The sequence below is a fragment of the Gorilla gorilla genome, chromosome 13, assembly GCF_029281585.2.
Source record: "Gorilla gorilla gorilla isolate KB3781 chromosome 13, NHGRI_mGorGor1-v2.1_pri, whole genome shotgun sequence".
NCBI classification, from domain to species: Eukaryota; Metazoa; Chordata; class Mammalia; order Primates; family Hominidae; genus Gorilla; species Gorilla gorilla.
Window position 1 is genome coordinate 28,013,244 of NC_073237.2, and position 20,811 is coordinate 28,034,054.

Genomic DNA, 20,811 nt, shown 5'->3' on the forward strand with positions numbered 1-20,811 from the left:
TTTCAGATGGAGGGTGGTTCTAGGGTCTCACTATGTTACCCAGGCTGGCCTCAAACTCCTGGGCTCAAGTGATTCTCCTGCCTCAGCCTCCTGAGTAGCTGGCTCAATCTGATTCTTGGTATGGGAATGGAGGCTATTTAAAAGGCTCACAAGCAAGTAAAAGTGGTTGCCTGGAGGTTAGGGCTTCCCTAGGAAGGAACAAGGCAAAGAAAACCTCTAAGTGAGGGGAAAGGGAAAGACAACCAAAGAGCAAGTGGAGTAAAGGAATCTGTGTTTCACTGAGATCAGGAGGGAGAAAAGTAGAGATGGTTCTTACTGACTTCCACAGAGCATGTGACTTAAAGTGTCTTTTGTATACAGGTTTGATCATCTCCATTAACCATTAAGGGTTTTAGCCTCTTAAATCTTTGTTGAATGAATGATGCAGAGATGACTGGGCAACATAAACAATTTATTTAAGATCATAGTGTCTTTTCTCTTTATCAAATTGGCCAGAGACTAATGAGACCAAATCTCCAAAACTCAATTCTAGAAACTATGCAGTCACCAGCTCACATCATCACATCTACTCTACTTCCCAAGAGGTGGCACCTGGACAGTGAGTCAGGGCTAGCAGGGATGAGAACACGAGGATGATTTCTCTCTAACTACAGAGGAGAGTTATGAAATTCTGCAATTTAGCCGGTTTCTACAATCACAATGGTAAGAAAAGAGAAGCCAGTATTACCAAAGTCAACAGTCCCCTGCATTTATGCTGTGTCCTGTGGACTATGGTGAGGCCCACAGGAGGGCAGTTGCCTTAAGGACACAAGTAGAAAGTGTGAAAATGCACTTCCTTTGTCCTCGGTTTGAAATTTAGCATGAGCAGTATCTGCACATACAAGTGAAAAATTTCAAGGTGGTCAACAATTGGCTCCTGGAAGCATGTGCCCAAAGGGTTGAGAGCCTTAGGAAAAGCCACATGCCTAACACAGAAGGTGACCAGCTGCAAGAGTGTGGAAAATCAACAGAACCAGGGTCTGTAAAAAAACAAAACAAACGCTGAATGCATAGCACAGACTCTGAGCTTACTGTGAACATCAGCATCAACCTCAAGATTTTAAGCAAAAAAAAAAAAAAAACCCATCAAAAAGAGTTCGCGTGTGGGTCTTTGAGGAAATCCAAGCCCCAAGGGGTCCGATTGTTCTCCAGTGACTGGCTGTTGCTTTAGGAAAATCCAGTGCCTCACTACAGTGCTCTTGGAGCCTGTTCCTACTCAGACATTTTGTCACCTGGCAGTAGCCTAGAAACTAATTTTAGTATTCATGTTTGTAGACCCTGAAAGGTCTACCTGGTACCTCCCCACCTCTCTTCATTCAGCCTGTTTATTCAGGATGACACAGTCACAACTACATGGGGCTTTTCTGGGGTTTCCAAGGAACAGAAAGGCTAGACAGAAAAACTGTCTTTCTGGCCTCAGCTCAAGACTACAAGGCATCCTGCTGCTGTTTAATATTTACTGAAAGCTCACAAAGTTCTAATATAGATGAGAGCAAAATTATGGCATGAGCTTAGCCTCTTAGGGCCTGAGTCTTCATTAAAAGCCACAGTGCTGACTTCCCACAGAGGCAGAGCAACAGTTAAGGAACATCACACCATCAGTGATTGGCTGGTGAGACTGCACTTAGCAAGCAGAGCTTTTCAGCAAGATGGAGAGGCACTCCCTGTTTTCTGCTCTGGTTCCCTGAAACACAGATTCAGCCCCATGTAATGCAATTATTACACCTTAATTATCACCATTTACTTCTCTGTTGATTCTGCAAACTTTCGCCGAGTACAGCCTACTATGCGTCAGGCACAAATCAGGTGCTTAATAACTGATGGTAGAATGAACAAATGGAAGCTCATTCAGCCTGTGAGAATGCAGTGAGTATGTGCGTGTGCAGGGGGCATAAGTGTAGGATTGAAAAAAAAAGGTGTTGCTTGAGCTAAATTTTGAATATGAGTAGGAGTTACATCAGTGGATAAGGAAAAAAAAAAAAAGCATTCCAGGAAGAGTTAACAGCACATGCCAAGGCATGGAGCTATATGGGGACTCCATCATGACTTAGATGGTATGAAGCCAGCCTGGGGGCTAGATAGAAATAGGCAAGGAAACGTGTCTTCACATAAGAATTAGCATCAGCCCAAAGAACTGGTTTGAGATAGTATGCTTAAAATATTTGTTAGAAGAGAATATGTATTTGAGTTTCAAGGAGGAAGAAAATCCCAGAGAATTGGATTTGCTGAGGCCAGGAAGAGGGACTGCCCTGATAAGTTCCAGCGCTGACCAGTGAGTGCATTGTTTGGCCTTAGGACCCAACAGGAAACTCCTTCGCAACCTAAGAGCTCGTAGGTGGTGACTGTGGTGAATCATTGGGGCTTTCCCTCTGGGAGACTCCTAAGCCTCAAAAAAACAAACATACAAAAAGAGAGAGAGCCAATTAGCCCACACAGTTCTGCTTTAGTGAGAGGACCCCAGTAAGACGAAGCATTTCTCAAAACCAAACAGCCAACATATATCTAAAAGGGCTTCATAAACTGTAACATGCTATCTAAATAAAAGGTTCTGTCATTACTATCATAGGAAGGCAAAAATGTGGTCAGTTTACACTCGGAGTATATGGGCAAAAGTGATTTTGGCAGGGCACTGGCAGGAGGGCTGAATGTGGCTGCCAGAGGAGGCATAGCACAGCAGCTGAGTTTCAGTGATGCTTGGGAAAAGGCATACTCTATATTGGTTCCTGTGGATATTCTGTAATACTATAATTTCCCCCTTACTTTTCCTACTCTTTATAGTGAATGATTAGAGAAATGCAGACTGATTCTATGTGAACTCCTCAAGGGCAAGAAACTCTCATATTTATCTAGCATAGTGCCTGGCAAGTAAGTAGCACTTAGTAAATGTAAGTGAGTCTCTGAGGGGATTGCTGGAAGAGTGGGGAGAATGGAGGGGGATGTGCTAATGGAAAAAATAATCATGTCTTCAGCTGGACACTGATGGTCTTGGTTTCTTGGTCCAAAGCTGGCAAGCAATTCCTGTCAGAATTTGGTCATTAAGATTGAGGGGTGGAGTGGATAATGATATTCCCATCAGAAATGAATAAATCAATTTGGGACATGAAGATAGCAGAAGCCAAGCAGCACTGCTGGAGAGAAGCGTGTGGGACTAAAAGATAATAGATTCTGTAGCTAAAGAGAAGGGAAACTATATTTGCATGAATGTGATCCACTTAGGAACAGGTGTAGTGGAAAAAATTGCAAGGAGTCGGGGAAATGGGCCTGGGGAGGTCTTACTATCCATGTTGAGGGAAAGGAATGGCAAATGTTAGAAGAAGACAATGTTAGAAGATTGGAGAATATGTGAAAGATCAAAGGTTGAGAAATCCAGACAGTAAAATCCAGACACATTTGGGTACACTCAAATGAAACTGGGTGAGCCGTTCTCTCCCCTTTTATTTCCCTTTGGAGAGAGCATTTTTGAGAAGGTTAAGGCCACCTGGTGACATCTTTCATGCACATTCTGGAATGATTTGATTTGCAGACTCATGCTGTGACTAGGGAGAGTTAGGCTGTATTCTTAGGATTTTTGAAATCTTAATTTTACCCAATGCTGGACATGGGGAAGGTGATATCCAAGGTCCAAGATTAGGGGAGAGCCTGGATCCATTTAGTGATTTTTCCAGGGTCATGAGTGGGTGTGATAATAAGCACCCTCAACAAAAGACCAATTTAGGAATAAAACCTCAATGACAAATCAATGATCTGGAACAAAGATCATATCTTCAGGTTTGGTCCTTCTGACTTTCTTTAAATATATGCCTACCTATTTATTCTGATCTGTTAAGCTGATCAGATGGGTTTGAACTGAAAGGGGGATTATAAACAACTTTACAATGGGGAGGTCCTAACCAACATAAACCTTTGTTGGGGTTTACTCCACTGAGTTGCACGCAAGGTAGCATCACTGAGTTAAAAGAAAAAAAAATCTAACAATTGGTAAACTATGTTGTTCTGTTTTCCCACTAGCTTGGTCTCTCTTCTCACTGTGTAATTCCAGGAGCCAAAGGAAGCCACTTCTATTCAAGGAGGATTTAACTAGGTTTGACTGTGTGGAAGAAAGCAGGGAAGGGGAGCAGGAAAACCCTTTCAGAATGGCTCTGTAATGAATATCATTGCTTGGCCCTCTCACCACTCCGTTTTTGGACAAGAAACCAGAATCCATCCTTGGGGTTCAAAGTTGAACTCTTGGGATTCAGCTAGAATGAAAACAACGAGGGGGCGAGATGAGGAGGCAACACTATGTCTGGCGCAGACCCTTTGTGCTCCCCCTAACAGACTCCCAGTGAGCCTTCCTTGGCTCTGCACCTTTCCTGTCCTCCTCCTCCTCATGCAGAGGCACTCTTGGGCAAAAGTGTCCTGAGTGCTATCTGTGGACCATTGTCCACCGGTGCATGTAGTCAGAGGGTCACAAGGACAGTGTGGATCGTGCTTCCTAAAAGTGATCCTGTCTCTCCTTTCTCTCCTTCGAGTATTCTGTAGCAGGTAGGGTGGTCTTGGGACACTCCATCCGCAGAAGGGTCCCCCTAGATCCCCAGAGCAAGCCCTGTCAAAAACCACACCCAGAACCCTCAATTAGGTCCAGAGCCACCCCAAGGCATCATGACAGTGGGACTGCCAGTGAAGGAAGCCACACCCTGAAATCTGGGGATTCTGTGGAAATCAGTTCCTGCAGCAATCTCATGGCCAGTTAAACTGTCCTCATTCACTTATTTAATCATCACATTTACTGAGCTTGTACCATTGCAAAACCCTATGCTCGGCAGGCACCTTAATGCAACTTATTAACAAATATCTATTCTTTCTTCTGCTGCTCCTTAGTACTTTTTCCCAAATAAAATTTGAAAAACATTTTATGATTATGTTTTTCATCAGCTTTGTGACCTTGGGCAAATTGCTAAACCTCTCTGAGTCTCAATGTTTAAAAGGGGATAATTTCACAAAGCTGTTGTAAGAGTTATATGAGATGTTTAAACATACCTAGTATACTGCCTAGCGTACTGGTGCTCAACAATCCTATACATCCTTTATTCTTTCCTTCAAAGGCCTTTCCCTCCAGGACCTGCCAAAGTCAGTTATTCCACCTGATCTTACTGCTTTCTTCTGGACGGTCAAACCTAGGGGCTCAAATCTCCTATCTTTGCTTTAGAGGCCTCACTGGTCCTCATCCTCGGCTTGGGGCCCTGTGCTCTCACAGCAGTTTCTGTCTCCACTAAAATGCAGCGTGGAGCAACTGGGCTACCATGGAGAAGAAAAATCCGAATGGGGAAAGAGGAGGAATGGAAAGAGGCTGCAGCCCTAGAAGGCCCCCACCTCTGGGCCATGGTGTGGAGATACAAGTAAGGGCACATGGAACCCTACAGGGATCCCGGTCGAGGCCAAAGTCCTTGGAGCCGTGGGAAGTCACTCATGGATCCCATGGGAGGATCCCCCCTCCCCAGTCAGAGGTTGCTTCCCACAGTTCTAGGGCACAGTCTCAGGTCCTCCTTTTCTAGGGAGCCCTCTGGGGGCTCCACCACCTCGAGGCTCCTGCGGCTCCCCTATGTTCCCAGGTGGTCTTCCATTGAGCCAGCTCCAGAGACCACCCTTGTACCTGTTCCCACAGTGACACAGAAGGGCTCGCTGGGGCCAGTCCCCTCCACGCTGGGGCTCCCTATGGCAGCAAATGCAGACAGCGCCCCGGGAGTCCATTCCCATAGGGGGTCTTTATGGGGGCGGCTCCCCACAGCACCTCAGGGACTCCCCCAAGGCGTAGAGGCAGCAGTTACTCGGGGTTCATCCAATGACACAGGGGGGCCACCTTGGAGGCGGCTCCCACACAAGCACCTCAGAGTCCCGGAGGACTGTCCGCGGCCGCAGACCCGCCCCTCAGGTGACGGCCCGGTCCCCGCCGCCCCCGCCCCCGCTTACCGGGACCGTCCGGGTGCGGGACGCGGCTCCGGGGCGGCGGACTCTACACCGCGGGCCCCGCGCTGCCCACGGCAGCCCGAGAGCCGGCGTGCTGGGCCGAGCGCCGGCAGCAGGCGGCGCGGGCGGAGCGGCAGGCTGAGGAGGCGGCGGCGCGCGCGCCCGGAGCACACCCACCCGGCCCGCGGGGCTGCGGCGTGTGCACCCGCGCGAGGTGCCCTGGGCCGGCCGGTGGGCGCGCCCCGCCCCGCCCAGTCCTCTTGCGCCTCCAGGAGCCGCCCTCGCGGCTCCGCGGGCGGCGGGTGACCGGCGACGGGCGCGCGGGCGTGGGGCGCCGTGGGAATGCGGGAGGACGGCGGCCGGCTCCGATGAGCAGACGGCCCAGGTGCCCGTGGGCGCCCCCCACGAGCGCCCGGCACTGCGGCGCGGGGACTGCGCCAGCGGCCGACTGCGGCAAGGACAGTGCCCCCCCGGAGGAGGCGGCCCGGAGGGGGCGCCGTGGGGGCGCTGGGGCCGCTCACCGCTAGCGTTCCGCGCCGGGGGTGGGGGGAAGGCGGGGTCCGGGTGGATGCCGCCACCAGCACGTGCCTGGGGTGGGGAGAATGACTCATCCAGCAGGTCCTACCAGCCGTCCCCCGCAGGGCTCCGGGCTCACGACCCCTGGCACTGGGGCACTCACCTTTGCAGTACCCCACTGGCCTCCGGAGGGTCCCAACGAACCTTCACATAATCCTCGGCTGGCCCAGCCTACCCTATGCGCTGTTTTCTGGGATTATTGGTTTTTCATCTCCAGCAGCGAGGCTGTGCTGTCGTGTAACCCACTTTTTGCTGCAGCAACCTCATCCCTCACACTATCCAAACAGCTAGCTTGTCAGAAGGCCAGCAATTCTGAGGGCTATAATGTGCATTACACCAAACTACATGCTTTGAAGAGGGCAAGAAAAAGATAAAATCGTAAGATACCCAGCAACTAATTATAAGGAAAAATTGAAGATATGCAAATGATATGTCGAGAGCCCTTTAATTTATATTAATTGCATTTACATTTTTAAAATACCTTTATTTTCTTGTGCATTCAATTTATTTACCTCAAATATAATGCATGTCATTTTTTTGAGCGTCTAGTATTTGTTACATACTGTGCTAGGTACCCTGGTGGGATATAAAAAAGAAATTTTGCCCTTAACATGGAATTTACCAATAGAGGATATAAGGTAAGTATGGTATATTTCTATCACTTTAAAACACAAAGTGCCAGGTACTATTCTAAATGGTTTAAATATATTGTTATTAATTTTCACACCATCCCTTTGAGGGAGTCTACTGTTAGTTTTGACATTTTGCCAGTGATGAAACTGAGGCAAAGAGAGGTTAAACAACTCGCCCAAGGTCACATGGCTAATATGTGATGGAGGTGAGACTGAAATTCAGGTATTCTCATTTCATACTGCAAGCTCCTATTTCTCAGTGCTGCCACTGAGAAAGGAGAGGCTATAAACCATTACTATATGGAGTTCTAAAATTAGTACTTATTAGTTCTAAAATTAGTGCTTATTTCTCAAGAGACACTATGGTTATTTTGCTTGTTGTGAAACTAGCACTAAAAAGCAGACTGAGCCTTCCATATAGTCTGAGGGTCCCCTAACTTTCTTTAGAATTACATCATACTGACAGTTTCACAGATAGACTTCTCTGAACTGTTTTTAGTAAGTGTTTTATTTCTAGGCTGTCTGATGGGCTTATATGGAAAAGGAGGTTGTAACATCATCATATAAATCTCTGTCGGTTAATTCCTTCCTTCATTCAAAAAAATTTATATTGTGGCCAGGCGTGGTGGCTCACGCCTGTAATTCCAGCACTTTGAGAGGCCGAGGCAGGTGAGTCACCTGAGGTCGAGACCAGCCTGGCCGACATAGTGAAACCCCACCTCGACTAAAAACACAACAATTAGCCAGGTGCAGTGGCACGCGCCTGTGGTCCCAGCTACTCGGGAGGCTGAGGCAGGAGAATCTCTTGAATCCAGGAGGCAGAGGTTGCAGTGAGCCAAGATCACACCACTGCATTCCAGCCTGGGTGACAGAGCGAAACTCCATCACACACACACACAAAAGTACATTGTGTATCTGTAGCATGCCAGGCATTGTGCTGAGAACTAGAAAGGGTGCAAATAAGAGTAAGACACAGTACTTTCCCTCAAAGAACTATAATCTCATAGAGGACAAGCATTGACAGAGAACCATAATCATAATACAAAAGAGAAAATCAGTGTGCGCAATAGAGGAATGAAATACAATGGAAGTTCCAAGGTGGGAGAGACAGATTACTTCATGAAGGGAGGTACTTGGGTTAAGGAATGCATAATGACCATTTAAATTATTGTTGGTATTAAAACATTAAAAGTCATATCAAAATTTATCAATTTCATTTTTTAATTACATGCAGTTTTTCTCATGTTGAGGAGAGACAGCTTTTACTATGTTATTGTTCAGAGAATGGAGAGGTTAGAAAGTGCAGACTTTTTGGAGGTAGTTTATGCAAGTGGAGGACACAGAATTATGCACAAGATAAGATTTTCAAGGTCAAAGGAATAGCAAAAGAAAAAGCAAGGCGGGATTGAATAAGGTTGGTCTGGGGGCAGCTGGGACTCTGACAAGGTGAAAGCGTTGCTAGAGAGCAGTCTGTACCACTCTTTTTTTTGAGACAGAGTCTCATTCTGTTGCCCAGGCTGGAGTGCAGTGGCTTGATCTCAGCTCACTGCAACCTCCGCCTCCCAGGTTCAAGCGATTCTTCTGCTTCAGCCTCCTGAATAGCTAGGATTACAGGCATGTGCCAGTACCATGCTGTTTTGGTTACTGTAGCCTTGTAGTATAGTTTGAAGTCAGGTAGTGTGATGCCTCCAGCTTTGTTCTTTTGGCTTAGGATTGACTTGGCGATGCGGGCTCTTTTTTGGTTCCATATGAACTTTAAAGTAGTTTTTTCCAATTCTGTGAAGAAAGGCATTGGTAGCTTGATGGGGATGGCATTGAATCTGTAAATTACCTTGGGCAGTATGGCCATTTTCACGATATTGATTCTCCCTACCCATGAGCATGGAATGTTCTTCCATTTCTTTGTATCCTCTTTTATTTCATTGAGCAGTGGTTTCTAGTTCTCCTTGAAGAGGTCCTTCACATCCCTTGTAAGTTGGATTCCTAGGTATTTTATTCTCTTTGAAGCAATTGTGAATGGGAGTTCACTCATGATTTGGCTCTCTGTTTGTCTGTTGTTGGTGTATAAGAATGCTTGTGATTTTTGTACATTGATTTTGTATCCTGAGACTTTGCTGAAGTTGTTTATCAGCTTAAGGAGATTTTGGGCTGAGACAATGGGGTTTTCTAGATATACAATCATGTCGTCTGCAAACAGGGACAATTTGACTTCCTCTTTTCCTAATCGAATACCCTTTATTTCCTTCTTCTGCCTAATTGCCCTGGCCAGCACTTCCAACACTATGTTGAATAGGAGTGGTGAGAGAGGGCATCCCTGTCTTGTGCCAGTTTTCAAAGGGAATGCTTCCATTTTTTGCCCATTCAGTGTGCCACCACACCCGGCTAATTTTTGTATTTTTGGTAGAGACGGGGTTTCGCCATGTTGGCCAGGCTGGTCTTGAACTCCTGATCTCAGGTGATCTCCCTGCCTCGACTTCCCAAAGTGCTGGGATTACAGGCGTGAGCCACTGCGCCTGGCCCTAGCCTGTACCAACCACTCTTAACTGTCTTTACAAGGTAGGGACTGTTTTCAACTTTCTTTCTTTTTTTTTTTTTTTTGCATATTCTTTGGCTATGGCAAACATATGCCAAAAATATTCTGAGGTGGTCTGAGTTCAGATATTTATGACCATAAGTTTTTGGGCGTATAAGATTGACAAATACGGTTACCACCACGTTAATGTCTAGAAAGTAGAGAATATTGTTCTGGCTGGGTATGGTGGCTCACACCTGTAATCCTTGCACTTTATGAGAGCGAGGTGAGAGGGTCGCTTGAGCCCAGGAGTTTGAGACCAGCCTGGGCAACATAGCAAGAAACAATCTTTCACCTCCAGCAGCGAAACTGTGCTGTTGTGTAAAATTATGTTAAAAAATAATACTTAAAGAGAATATTGTATGCTCAACTAATATTTAATAAAAAAGGAGTTGGGAAAGGAAGGGAAGGCTATTTGATAAGTAACTAAATTCTTAGATGTTTTAATATGGTAGATAATAGAGAACATCTATAAGTTTTTGTTTTTGCTTTTTGAGACAGGGTCTTGCTCTGTCATCCAGGCTGGAGTGCAATGCACTATATGTTTTTTTTTCCTTATAAGTTTTTGAGCAGAGTAGTAACATCTTAAGGACCATCCTAAGCATTTAGAGTATTATCTTTTAGATAAAGGACTGAATGAGAGTGTGTATGATCTTTTGTCTGTAAACAGATAGTAAAAGTATAAACATGAAGATGAGACTAATTTCTCTTAGGCCTTAGACAAAAACCTGTTGGGATATTAAAGAGACTGGGAGGGGAAATCAGAATGCCACCAAACTCTCTGTTGTCCTCATATCCTGATGCTGAGCTCATGTAGAAGAGAATCTGTGCAACCTTTTTGCTTGCAATACACATCTCTTGGGGCCACTGCCTAGCACACAATTCCCCCTTTGTTGTGAATGGCTTCAGTGCACAAGGACAAAGCCCCAGTGGCCTTCTCAGATTTAGGGCATTCATCCCTTGGCTGCCGCTAATTGATCCAGAGGTAGACACCCAACCAAAGTTGGTGCAATTATACTCACTCAGGAACTTGAAACTCCAAACACAGAAGCAAAGAGCCTGAGAATTGTGGTACGTACATTAGTGACAGTGTGTCCTGAAGTGAAGACCTACCCACTGCTGCTGTGGGTCCCTGCTCTTCCTACGTCTTGGTTCTTCTGATCCTTCCATCCTTTGTGTGTGTGTGTGTGTGTGTTTGTTTTTTGAGAAAAGAGTCTTGTTATGTTGCCCAGGCAGGTCTCAAACTCCTGGGCTCATGCTATCCTCCTGCCTCTGCCTCCCTAAGTGTTGGGATTACAGATGTGAGACACCGTGCCCATCTCTTCTATCCCTTTGAATGCTTCAGCCAGCCTGTGGGTTTCCATTGCTTACAACCAAAGGGTTTTTGTTGTTGTCATTGTTTGTTTGTTTTAAGAGACAGGGTCTTGCTCTGTTGTCCAGGCTGGAGTGGAGAGGCACAATCACAGCTCACTGCAGCCTTGACCTCCCAGGCTCAGGTTATCCTCTTGCCTCAGGCTCTCGAGTAGACATCATACCTGGCTATTTAAAAAAACATATATATATTTTTTGTAGAGAAGGGGGTCTCACTGTTGCCCAGGCTGATCTCAAACTCCTGGCCTCAATTGATCTTCCCACCTTGGCCTCTCAAAGCACTGAGATTACAGGTGTGAACCGCCACACCTAGCCTAAAGGGATCTTAATAGGGTTGAAATAGAGTCACCAAACTGTAGATGAAGAATCTGGGACTAAACTGGAATCTCCTGGTGCAGTAAACAATACTAAAATGGTGTTGACATCTAATCAGAGCTTGTATCTTCACTGCAACAATCCCTTAATACCTGTCCTACCAAAGAAACACAAGCCCTGGGCTTCTTTGTTATTAGGATTGGCACTTAAAAATCCTGAGTATAAGGCTGGATGCGGTGACTCACACCTATAATCCCAGTGCTTTGGGAGGCCAAGGTCAGAGGATCACTTGAGGCCAAGAGTTTGAGACCAGACTGGTCAACATAGCAAGACCCCTGTCTCTACAATAAAAGATAAAAAAGAAAAATTAGCCAGGACTAGTGGCACATGCCTAGCTACTCAGGAGGCTGAGGTGGAGGACTGTTTGAGCTCAGGAGTTCGAGGCTGCAGTGAACTATGTGTTTTACAAAAATTTGCTTCCAATGTGTAGTTTGTCCTTTCATTCTCTTGACAGTGTCTTTTGCAGAGCAAAGTTTTTAATTTGATGAAGTCCAGTTTGTCCATCCTGTCTTTTATGGGTTGTGCCCTCAGTGTCACATCTGAGAACTCTTTGCCCAACCCACGATCACAAAAGATTTTGCCCTTTTAGGAAGAAATGAAGTTTATACTTTTATTATTTACACTTAGGTTTATGATCTATTTTTAATTTTTGTGTAAGGTATGAGGTATAGATTGAAATTCCTGATTTTGTATATGGATGTCCAGTTGTTTTAGCACCCTTTGTTGAAAAGACTTTCTTCATTGAGTGGCCTCTCTGCCTTTTTTGGATATCAATTGTTCATGATCACAGGTATTTGCATATGTCCAAATTCATCAAAGAGTATATATTAAATATGTGTAGTTCTTTGTATGGCAATTCTACTTCAATAAAGCTGTTAAAAAATAAATTGGCAATTTTTGTGTGGGTCTATTCCTGGACTCTCTATTCTGCTGTGTTGATCTATGTCTCTATCCTTTTGCCCATACTACATTGTCATCTTCATTAGTATAGCTTTTTAGTAAGTCTTAAAATCAGTAGTGTGAGTCCTCTTTGTTCTTCTTTTTTGAAGTAATTTTGGGTATTCTAGTTCCTTTGCCTTTGGATATAAAATTTAGAATTAGCTTTTTGATTTGTATTTAAAAATCCTGGTGGCATTTTAGTTGGCACTGCGCTAAATCTTTAGTTTGGGAAAAAACTGTCATCTTAATGTTGACTCTTAAAATCCATGAATACGGCATATCTCCCCATTTAGTTAGGTCTCCTATGATTTCTTTTATTGGTGTTTTATAGTTTTCTGTATATAGATCCTGCACATCGTTTGTGCAGTTTTTAGTTTCAATTTCCAATTGTCCAAATAGCTAGTATGTAGACGTATACTTGGTTTTTGTTTTGCCCTCGTATCCCGTGACCTTGCTAAATTCACATTAGTTCTAGGAGCTTTTGTGTAGATTATTTTTCATGCAGACAATTGTGTTTTCATGCAGACAAAATGTGTTTTCATGCAGACAATTGTGTTCTCTGTGAATAGAGACTATTTTAATTATTGCTTGCCAATCTCTACGCTTTTTATTTCTTTTTCTTTCTTTACTGCACTGTCTGGTATTTCTAGCATGATGTTGAATAGGAGTGGTGAAAGCAGACATCCGATCTTAGGGGGAAAGCATTCAGTTTTTCAACATTAAATGTGATGTTGGTTGTTAAGTTTTGTTGTAGAAGCTCTTTGTTAGGTGAAGAAAGCCTCAAGGTGCTGAGGGTGGCCTCCAGCCAACAGCCAGCAAGAATCCAGAGCCTTCAGTCTTACAGACACAACAAAATGGATTCTGCCAACAATCTGAGTGAGCTTTGAAGTGGATTCTTCCTCATTTACATTAACTTCCTATTGCTGCTGTAACAAATTATCACAAACTTAGTGGCTTAAAATGACACAAATTTACTATCTCACAATTCTAGGGGTCTGAAGTTCAAAATGAGTCCTACGGGGGATAAAATCAAGGCATCAGCAGGGCTCTGTTCCTTCTGGAGGCTCTTGGGAAGAACCCACTCCTTGTCTTTTCCAGCTTCTAGAGGCCACCTGTATTATTTGGCTTGTGGCCCCTTCTTCTGTCTTCAAAGCCAGCAATAGATGGTTGAATCTTTCTCACATCACATCACTCTGACTTCTATTGTTACATCTTGTTCTTTGAATCTCTTTCTCTTATAAAGACACTTATGATTATAGAGCCCAGTGTATAAGCCAGAATAACCTTCCCATTTCAAGATCCTTAACTTAATCATATCTGCAAAGACCCCTTTGCAATATAGTGCCCTTGTACTATAACATATTCACAAGTCCTGAGGATTGGGACATTGACATCTTTGAGGGACCATTATTCTGCCTACCCACTAGTCAAACCCCCATATGGGAATACAGGCCAGCCAAAACCTTAGTTGCAGCCTTATGAGACCCTAAACATAGCACCCAGCTAAGCTATGCATGAACTCTTGAACCACAGAAAGTGTGAGATAATAAGTGTATTGTACTATGTTTGCGGTAATTTGTTAAGGAACGATAGAAAACTAATATAATAGGCATATAATTGTTCATAATGTTTCCTCATTATCCCTTTAATATCTGCCCTACAGACCTTATTTCATTCATGAATATCCCTTATTTCATTCCAGATATTAGTAATTTGTGTCTTTTTCTTTTTTTCTTAGTCTGGCTAGAAGTTTGTCAATTTTATTGGTCTTTTCAAAGAATCAGCTTTTCTTTTATTTGATTTTCTCTATTGATTTTCTGCGGATAATTTTGTTAAACTCTACTTTACCTTTTCAATTTTCCTCCTTATGTTTGCTTTGGGTTTTGTTTGCTCTTCTGTTTTTAGTTTAAGGTGGAAGCTTAGCCTTTTGGTCCCAAGATCTTTCTCCTTTTCTTTTTTAAAATCGAAATATAATTCACATGTTATAAAATTCACCTTTTTAAAGGGTACAATTCGTGGTTTTTAATACATTCACAGTGTTGTGCAATCATCACCACTATCTAATTTCATAATATTCTTCTTTATTGATATAAACATTCCCAAATTTTGATATATTTAAATTTCTCTAAATTAAAAATATTTTCTTATTTCCCTGGAGACTTACTCTCTGACACATGGGCTATTTAGTAGTGTCTTGTTTAGTTTCCAAGTATTTTAGGTTTTTCACAGCTATTTATCTGTCATTAATTCCTATTTTATTCCATTGTGGTCCAAGAACATACTCTGTATGATTTCAATTTTTTTTTTTTTTTTTTCGAGACAGAGTCTCGCTCTGTCACCCAGGCTGGAGGGAGTGCAGTGGCACGATCTCTGCTTACTGCAACCTCCACCTCCTGGGTTTAAGCGATTCCCCTGCCTCAGCCTCCTGAGTAGCTGGGACTACAGCAGTGCACCCCCATGCCCAGCTAATTTTTGTATTTTTAGTAGAGACGGGGTTTCACCATGTGACCAAGCTGGTCTCGAACTCCTGACCTCAAGTGATCCACCCGTCACCAGTCAATTTTTTTTAATATAATTATATAAATTTTATTTTTCATGTGGTTATTATTTTTAACCATAACTGGCTTATGATTTCTTTCTTTTTTTTTTACTCTAATACTGGGATACATGTGCTGAACATGCAGGTTTGTTACATAGGTATACATGTGCCATGATGGTTTGCTGCACCTATCAACCCATCATGTAGGTTTTAAGCTCCGCATGCATTAGGTATTTGTCCTAATGCTCTCCCTCCCCTTTCCCCCTACCCCCTGAGAGGCCCTGGTGTGTAATGTTCCCCTCCTTGTGTCCATGTGTTCTCATTGTTCAGCTCCCACTTATGAGTGAGGACATGTGGTGTTTGGTTTTCTGTTCCTGTGTTAGTTTGCTGAGGATGATGGTTTCCAGCTTCATCCATGTCCCTGCAAAGGACACGAACTCATTCTTTTTCATGGCTTCATAGTATTCCATGGTGTATATGTGCCACATTTTCTTTATCCAGTCTATCACTGATGGGCATTTGGGTTGGTTCCAAGTCTTTGCTATTGTAAATAGTGCTGCAGTAAACATACATCTGCATGTGTCTTTATAGTAGAATGATTTATAATCCTTTGGATATATACCCAGCAATGGGATTGCTGGGTCAAACGGGCATTTCTGGTTCTACATCCTTGAGGAATCAGCACACTGTCTTCCACAGTGGCTGAACTAATTTACACTCCCACCAACAGTGTAAAAGCATTCCTATTTATCCACATCCTCGCCAGCATCTGTTGTTTCCAGACTTTTTAAAGATCACCATTCTAACTGGCGTGAGATGGTATTTCACTGTGGTTTTGATTTGCATTTCTCTATTTATCACCTAGAAATATGGTTTATTTTTGTGAATATTCCACGTGCACTTGAAAATAATTTTGTTGGATGGAGTGCTCTTTAAATTAGGCAATTAGGTCAAATGGGTTGATAGTGTCATTCAGGTCTTCTGTATCCTTACTGATTTTCTATATACTTGTTCTATTGATTACAGAGAGAGGAGTGTTTAAATGTTCCAGTATACTTGTGGATTTGACTTTTAGTAATACTAGTTTATGCTTTAGCATCTGTTATTATGTGCATATACCTTTGGATTGTGATGCTACCTTTGGGAATCAACCCGCTTATCATTAAGCGGTTGATTAATGTGGCTCTTTACTCCTGGTAATAGTTCTTGTTCTGAAGTTTACTTTGTCTAATGTTAATATAGTCGGTCTAGCTTTGACTTGCCATGCTGTGTATTTTCTCATATTTTAACTTTTAATCTATCTATACAAGTTGAGTATCCCTTATCTGAAATGCTTGAGAGTTTGGATTTTTTCAGACTGTGAAATACAGTCGTGTGTTGCTTAACATGGGGATAGGTTCTGAGAAACGTGTTGTTAGGTAATTTCATCATTGTGCAAATATCATAAAGTGTACCTACACAAACCTAGGTGATATAGCCCACTACACACCTAGGCTATGTGTCATAGTCTATTCCTCCTAGGCTTAAACCTGTATACCATATTAGTGTACTGAATACTGCAGGCATTTGTAGCACAATGGTATTTGTGTATCTAAACCTATCTACCCATATAAAAGGTACAATAAAAATATGGTATAAGAGATAAAAAGTGGTCCACCTGTATAGGGCACTTACCATGAATGGAGCTTGCAGGACTGGAAATTGCTCTGGGTGTCAGTGAGTGGGTGGTGAGTGAATGTGAAGGCCTAGGAAATTACTGCACATGACTGTAGACTTTATAAACACTGTACACTTAGGCTATACTACATTTTTAATGTTTTTTTCTTCAAAAAAAATTAACCTTAGCTTACTGTAACTTTTTAACTTTATACACTTTTCAATTTTTAAAAAACTTCTTTACTCTTGTAATAACATTTAGCTTGAAACACACATTGTACAGCTGTACAAAAATGTTTTCTTTCCTTATATCCTTACTCTATAAACTTTTTCCTATTTTTCTTTTTTTTGAGACGGAGTCTCGCTCTTGTCACCCAGGCTGGAGTGCAGTGGTGCGATCTCGGCTCACTGCAAGCTCTGCCCCTGGGGTTCACGCCATTCTCCTGCCTCAGCCTCCCGAGTAGCTGGTACTACAGGCACCTGCCACCATGCCTGGCTAATTTTTTTGTATTTTTAGTAGAGACGGGGTTTTACCGTGTTAGTCAGGATGGTCTCAATCTCCTGACCTCGTGATCCTCCTGCCTCGGCCTCCCAAAGTGCTGGGATTACAGGTGTGAGCCACTGCGCCCAGCCAACTTTTTCTTATTTTTAACATGTTTATTTATTTTAACTTTTTAAACTTTTTTCTTAAAACTGAAGACACGAACACGCACGCATTAGCCTAGGCCTACACAGAGTCAGGATCATTAATATCACTGCCTTCCACCTTCATATTCTGTCTCACTGGAAGGCCTTCAGAGGCAATAACAGGCCTGGAGCTGTCATCTCCCATGACAACAATGCCTTCTTCTGGAATACGTCCTGAAGGACCTTGCTGAGGCTGTCCTACAGTTAACTATTTTTTTTTAAATAAGTAGAAAGAGTGCACTCTAAAATAAAGATTAAAAGTATGTCAGCATTTATATACATAAACCAGTAACACAGTCATTTATTATCACTAGCAAGTATTATGTACTGTATATAATTGTAGGTGCTATAGTTTTATATAACTGGCAGCACAGTGGGTTTGTTTACACCAGCATCACCACCACCATGTGAGTAATGTGCTGCACTGTGACTTACAGTGGCTACAGTGTCACTAGGTGATAGGAATTTTTCAGCTTCATTATAATTTTATGGGACCATTTTTGTATATTTCATCCACCACTGACCAAAACATCATTTATGCAGCACATAGCTGTAAATAAAATATAAAGGAAGGTCACTTGTTGAAATTACTTGTCATATGCCCATTACTGGGACAACCACTGTGGCTAGAAGGATGGGACTCTATAATTGGCTAGGTCCGAGTCTCAAGCTCACCCTGTGACAAGCAAGTACAATACTATAATTGGCAGCTGAATGAGAACCACATGGAGCAGAGTGGGGAAAGTTCTCTAAAGGCGAGGGTTGCTGTCAGTAGAAGAAGAGGAGAAAAGAATTGAGGGGCAGATTTTAAAAACAGATGTCCATTCTACCCTCTCAACTGAACCACCCTTTTTTCTTAGGACCTGGGAACTTTTGATTTCTTTTTGTTTTCATTTCCCTTTCTTATTCATCAGAGCAAATTAATTACAAATTTCTGATGATTTTTCCTTTTAAATGTTTCTCATCTTCTTCTCCCAAATTTCATCACCCTGGTCTGGATCTTTGTGACCTTGCACCTGCTTGCATCAATAAATTCCAAATTGTCCTTCCTGCCTTCTCTTTATAAGACCAATCCCTGGGTAGTCTGTAGCTGTATGCAACTTCTTAAAACACCAACTTCATCATCATTATCATAAAAATTATGTCAGCATTTATCTAATTTTTGTATACTTTGTAAAGTACTTTCACATATTGTCAAATCATCACCCCATGTAGAACTAGAAATCTCGATCTATAATATATTGGCTTTAATTAGATTAATCTAAAATTGTGCCTATAAACCTGTAAAACAGCAAAGTCACATCTTCAAATGGGTTTGGAAGTGGGTATGGAAACTTACAAGAGAAATAGTGTCAATCACTTAGAAAAAAACCCTGTCTTACATGCCAGAAGTTGAAACTCTTGTTGAACAGAATAGAAAGAATCTGTTTCTATCAGACTTGACCATGAAGGTGTCAAGACATTAAGGAGGTAGCTTCTAAATAGACAAGATATTGTCTTCTCAATGAGGCAGTTAGGAACCACCTACCATTAATAATAACACCAACAACTAACAGAATGCATGTGTTAAGTGCCTGCTATGTGTGAAGTATAGTTAAACATTTTACATAGATTATATTATTTTATTTAATCCTCCAAATAATCCTGCAAGGTGTTGTGGTGGCCATAAAGAATGTGCCTTTCCTATCTCCTACTGCAGAGCATAGTACTGGCAACCCTAGCTGCTGCACTCCGAATCAACTGCATTTGCACTAAGGCCACACTTTCCATCGACTGTTCTCAGCCTGCAAGTGACTGCAGCAGGGTACTAAGGCAGGCTTATTCTGACAAGATTTAGGACTCCTTTGACAGGCTACTTTGGCTTGAGGAATTCCCATTGGCCTTGCTGAAATTTTCTTAAAACAGCATGGCAGTTGTCTTAGTCTATTTTCTGCTGCTGTAACAAAATACCACAGACTGGGTAATTTATAAAGAAAATAAGTGTATTTAGCTCATGATTCTGAAGGTTGGGAAGTTTAAGAAGAGCATGGCACTGGCATCAAACAAGGACCTTTGTGCTGTGTTATAACATGGTGGAAGGGCAAGTGAGTACAGGAGACAGAGGAAGGAAGGGTGAGACCAAACATCGTTTTATCAAGAACCCACTCCTATGACAGTGAATCCACTCCCGAGACAACAGAATTAGTCTATTCATGAGGGCAGACCCCTTAAAGATCCCACCTCCTAATACCATCACAATGGCAATTAAATTCGACATGGGTTTTGGAAGGGACATTCATACCATAGCAGCAGTGTAAGGCTCTTCCAAACTAACCTTCTTTCTTTCTGTCTCACCTACACAGGACTCGGACCTGTGTCATGTTCTGATAGCTCTCCCAGCCTTCTCTGATTCCCTCTATTTTCCCTCACAGGAATTCACCCTCCCTCACCCCCTCCAAAGCTCTTGTGTATCTAATTTCATCTTGACATCTTCCCATTTGATGACCTAACCAACACACATGGTCCAAGAAAACAGGTATAAGATGGAGTTCCGGGTATAGTTCACCCATTGTCTAGTAACCAGAGATTACTCCCTCTTGGGTGGTACTTGGATAGTCCCTGGCATGCAGTGGTGGTGCAGGTGCTAAAGATTTCACTAGAGGTTACCTGGGAAAACTCTCTGATTGAAAGGATTGCCTTTGCTGGTACAATGATTCTGTCATTTGGAAGACATGGGGGGAACAGTGCATACAAAGACAGTGGAGTTGGCTGGCTACTACTAAGCTGAATTGATGCTTTGCAGAGGGATAATGAGAATCAGAGGACCATTAACAGTTAAGAGGTCCAGAGAATTTATTTTATTTTTGATTTTTTAGATTTCTCTTTCTTTTTTCCTTTTTTTTTTTTTTTTTTTAAAGAGACAAGTTCTCATTATGTTTCCCAGGCTGGAGTACAGTGGCTATCCACAGGCACAATCATAGCACATTGTAGTCTCAAACTCCTGGACTCAAGCAATCCTCCCACTTCAGTTTCCCAAACAGCTGGGATTACAGGCATGTGCCACCATGCCTGGCTAATCCAGAGACATTTAAATAAGCAGGCAAGGCAGGTCTATTATGCTACAGTCATGGTCCTGGTTGGAAAAACTTGGGGCCCTGGCATATGGCATACAGACATCTGGATGAATGCTTTGAAGATGTTGGCTGTAAAGACCCTCTGAACCCTAAGACTGCAGAAGTGGTCTACTCTTCTCTAGTAAGAGCTGGCATTTGTGTATTGATAGATGTTGCAGAGTCCCTTCTCTCATAAGGCAACAGCTGGCCCTCTCAGGGGCTCTACCTCTTCTCCTGGCTTAGGCCAAAAACTTAGGGTTAAATACCAGCACAACCTGGCCAGGAAGTGACAGACCTGATAAGGGAGACAAAATGTTATACACTGAAGGAACTAAAAGAATTAGCTATCACATATTGGCAGAAGCTAGGTGATATACCTGGGATTGT

The 20,811-nt window shown here is 42.9% G+C and overlaps 1 protein-coding gene across 5 annotated transcripts in view; it reads right to left on the reverse strand.

Moving 5' to 3' along the window:
• PHF24 (PHD finger protein 24) overlaps positions 1-20,811 on the reverse strand; it is a 183,268-nt gene that overhangs the window by 18,017 nt on the left and 144,440 nt on the right. Inside the window, exon 1 of one of the 5 annotated variants that reach the window (XM_019033358.4) lies at positions 6,665-6,833. The exons of 2 other annotated variants lie outside the window; for them this stretch is intronic. The gene's annotated coding sequence lies outside the window, so the exon portion shown is untranslated. Of the gene's footprint in view, positions 1-5,988; positions 6,515-6,664; positions 6,834-20,811 lie in introns of those variants that run through there. 2 more of the 5 variants (XM_031014850.2, XM_031014851.3) reach the window with 2 other exon arrangements.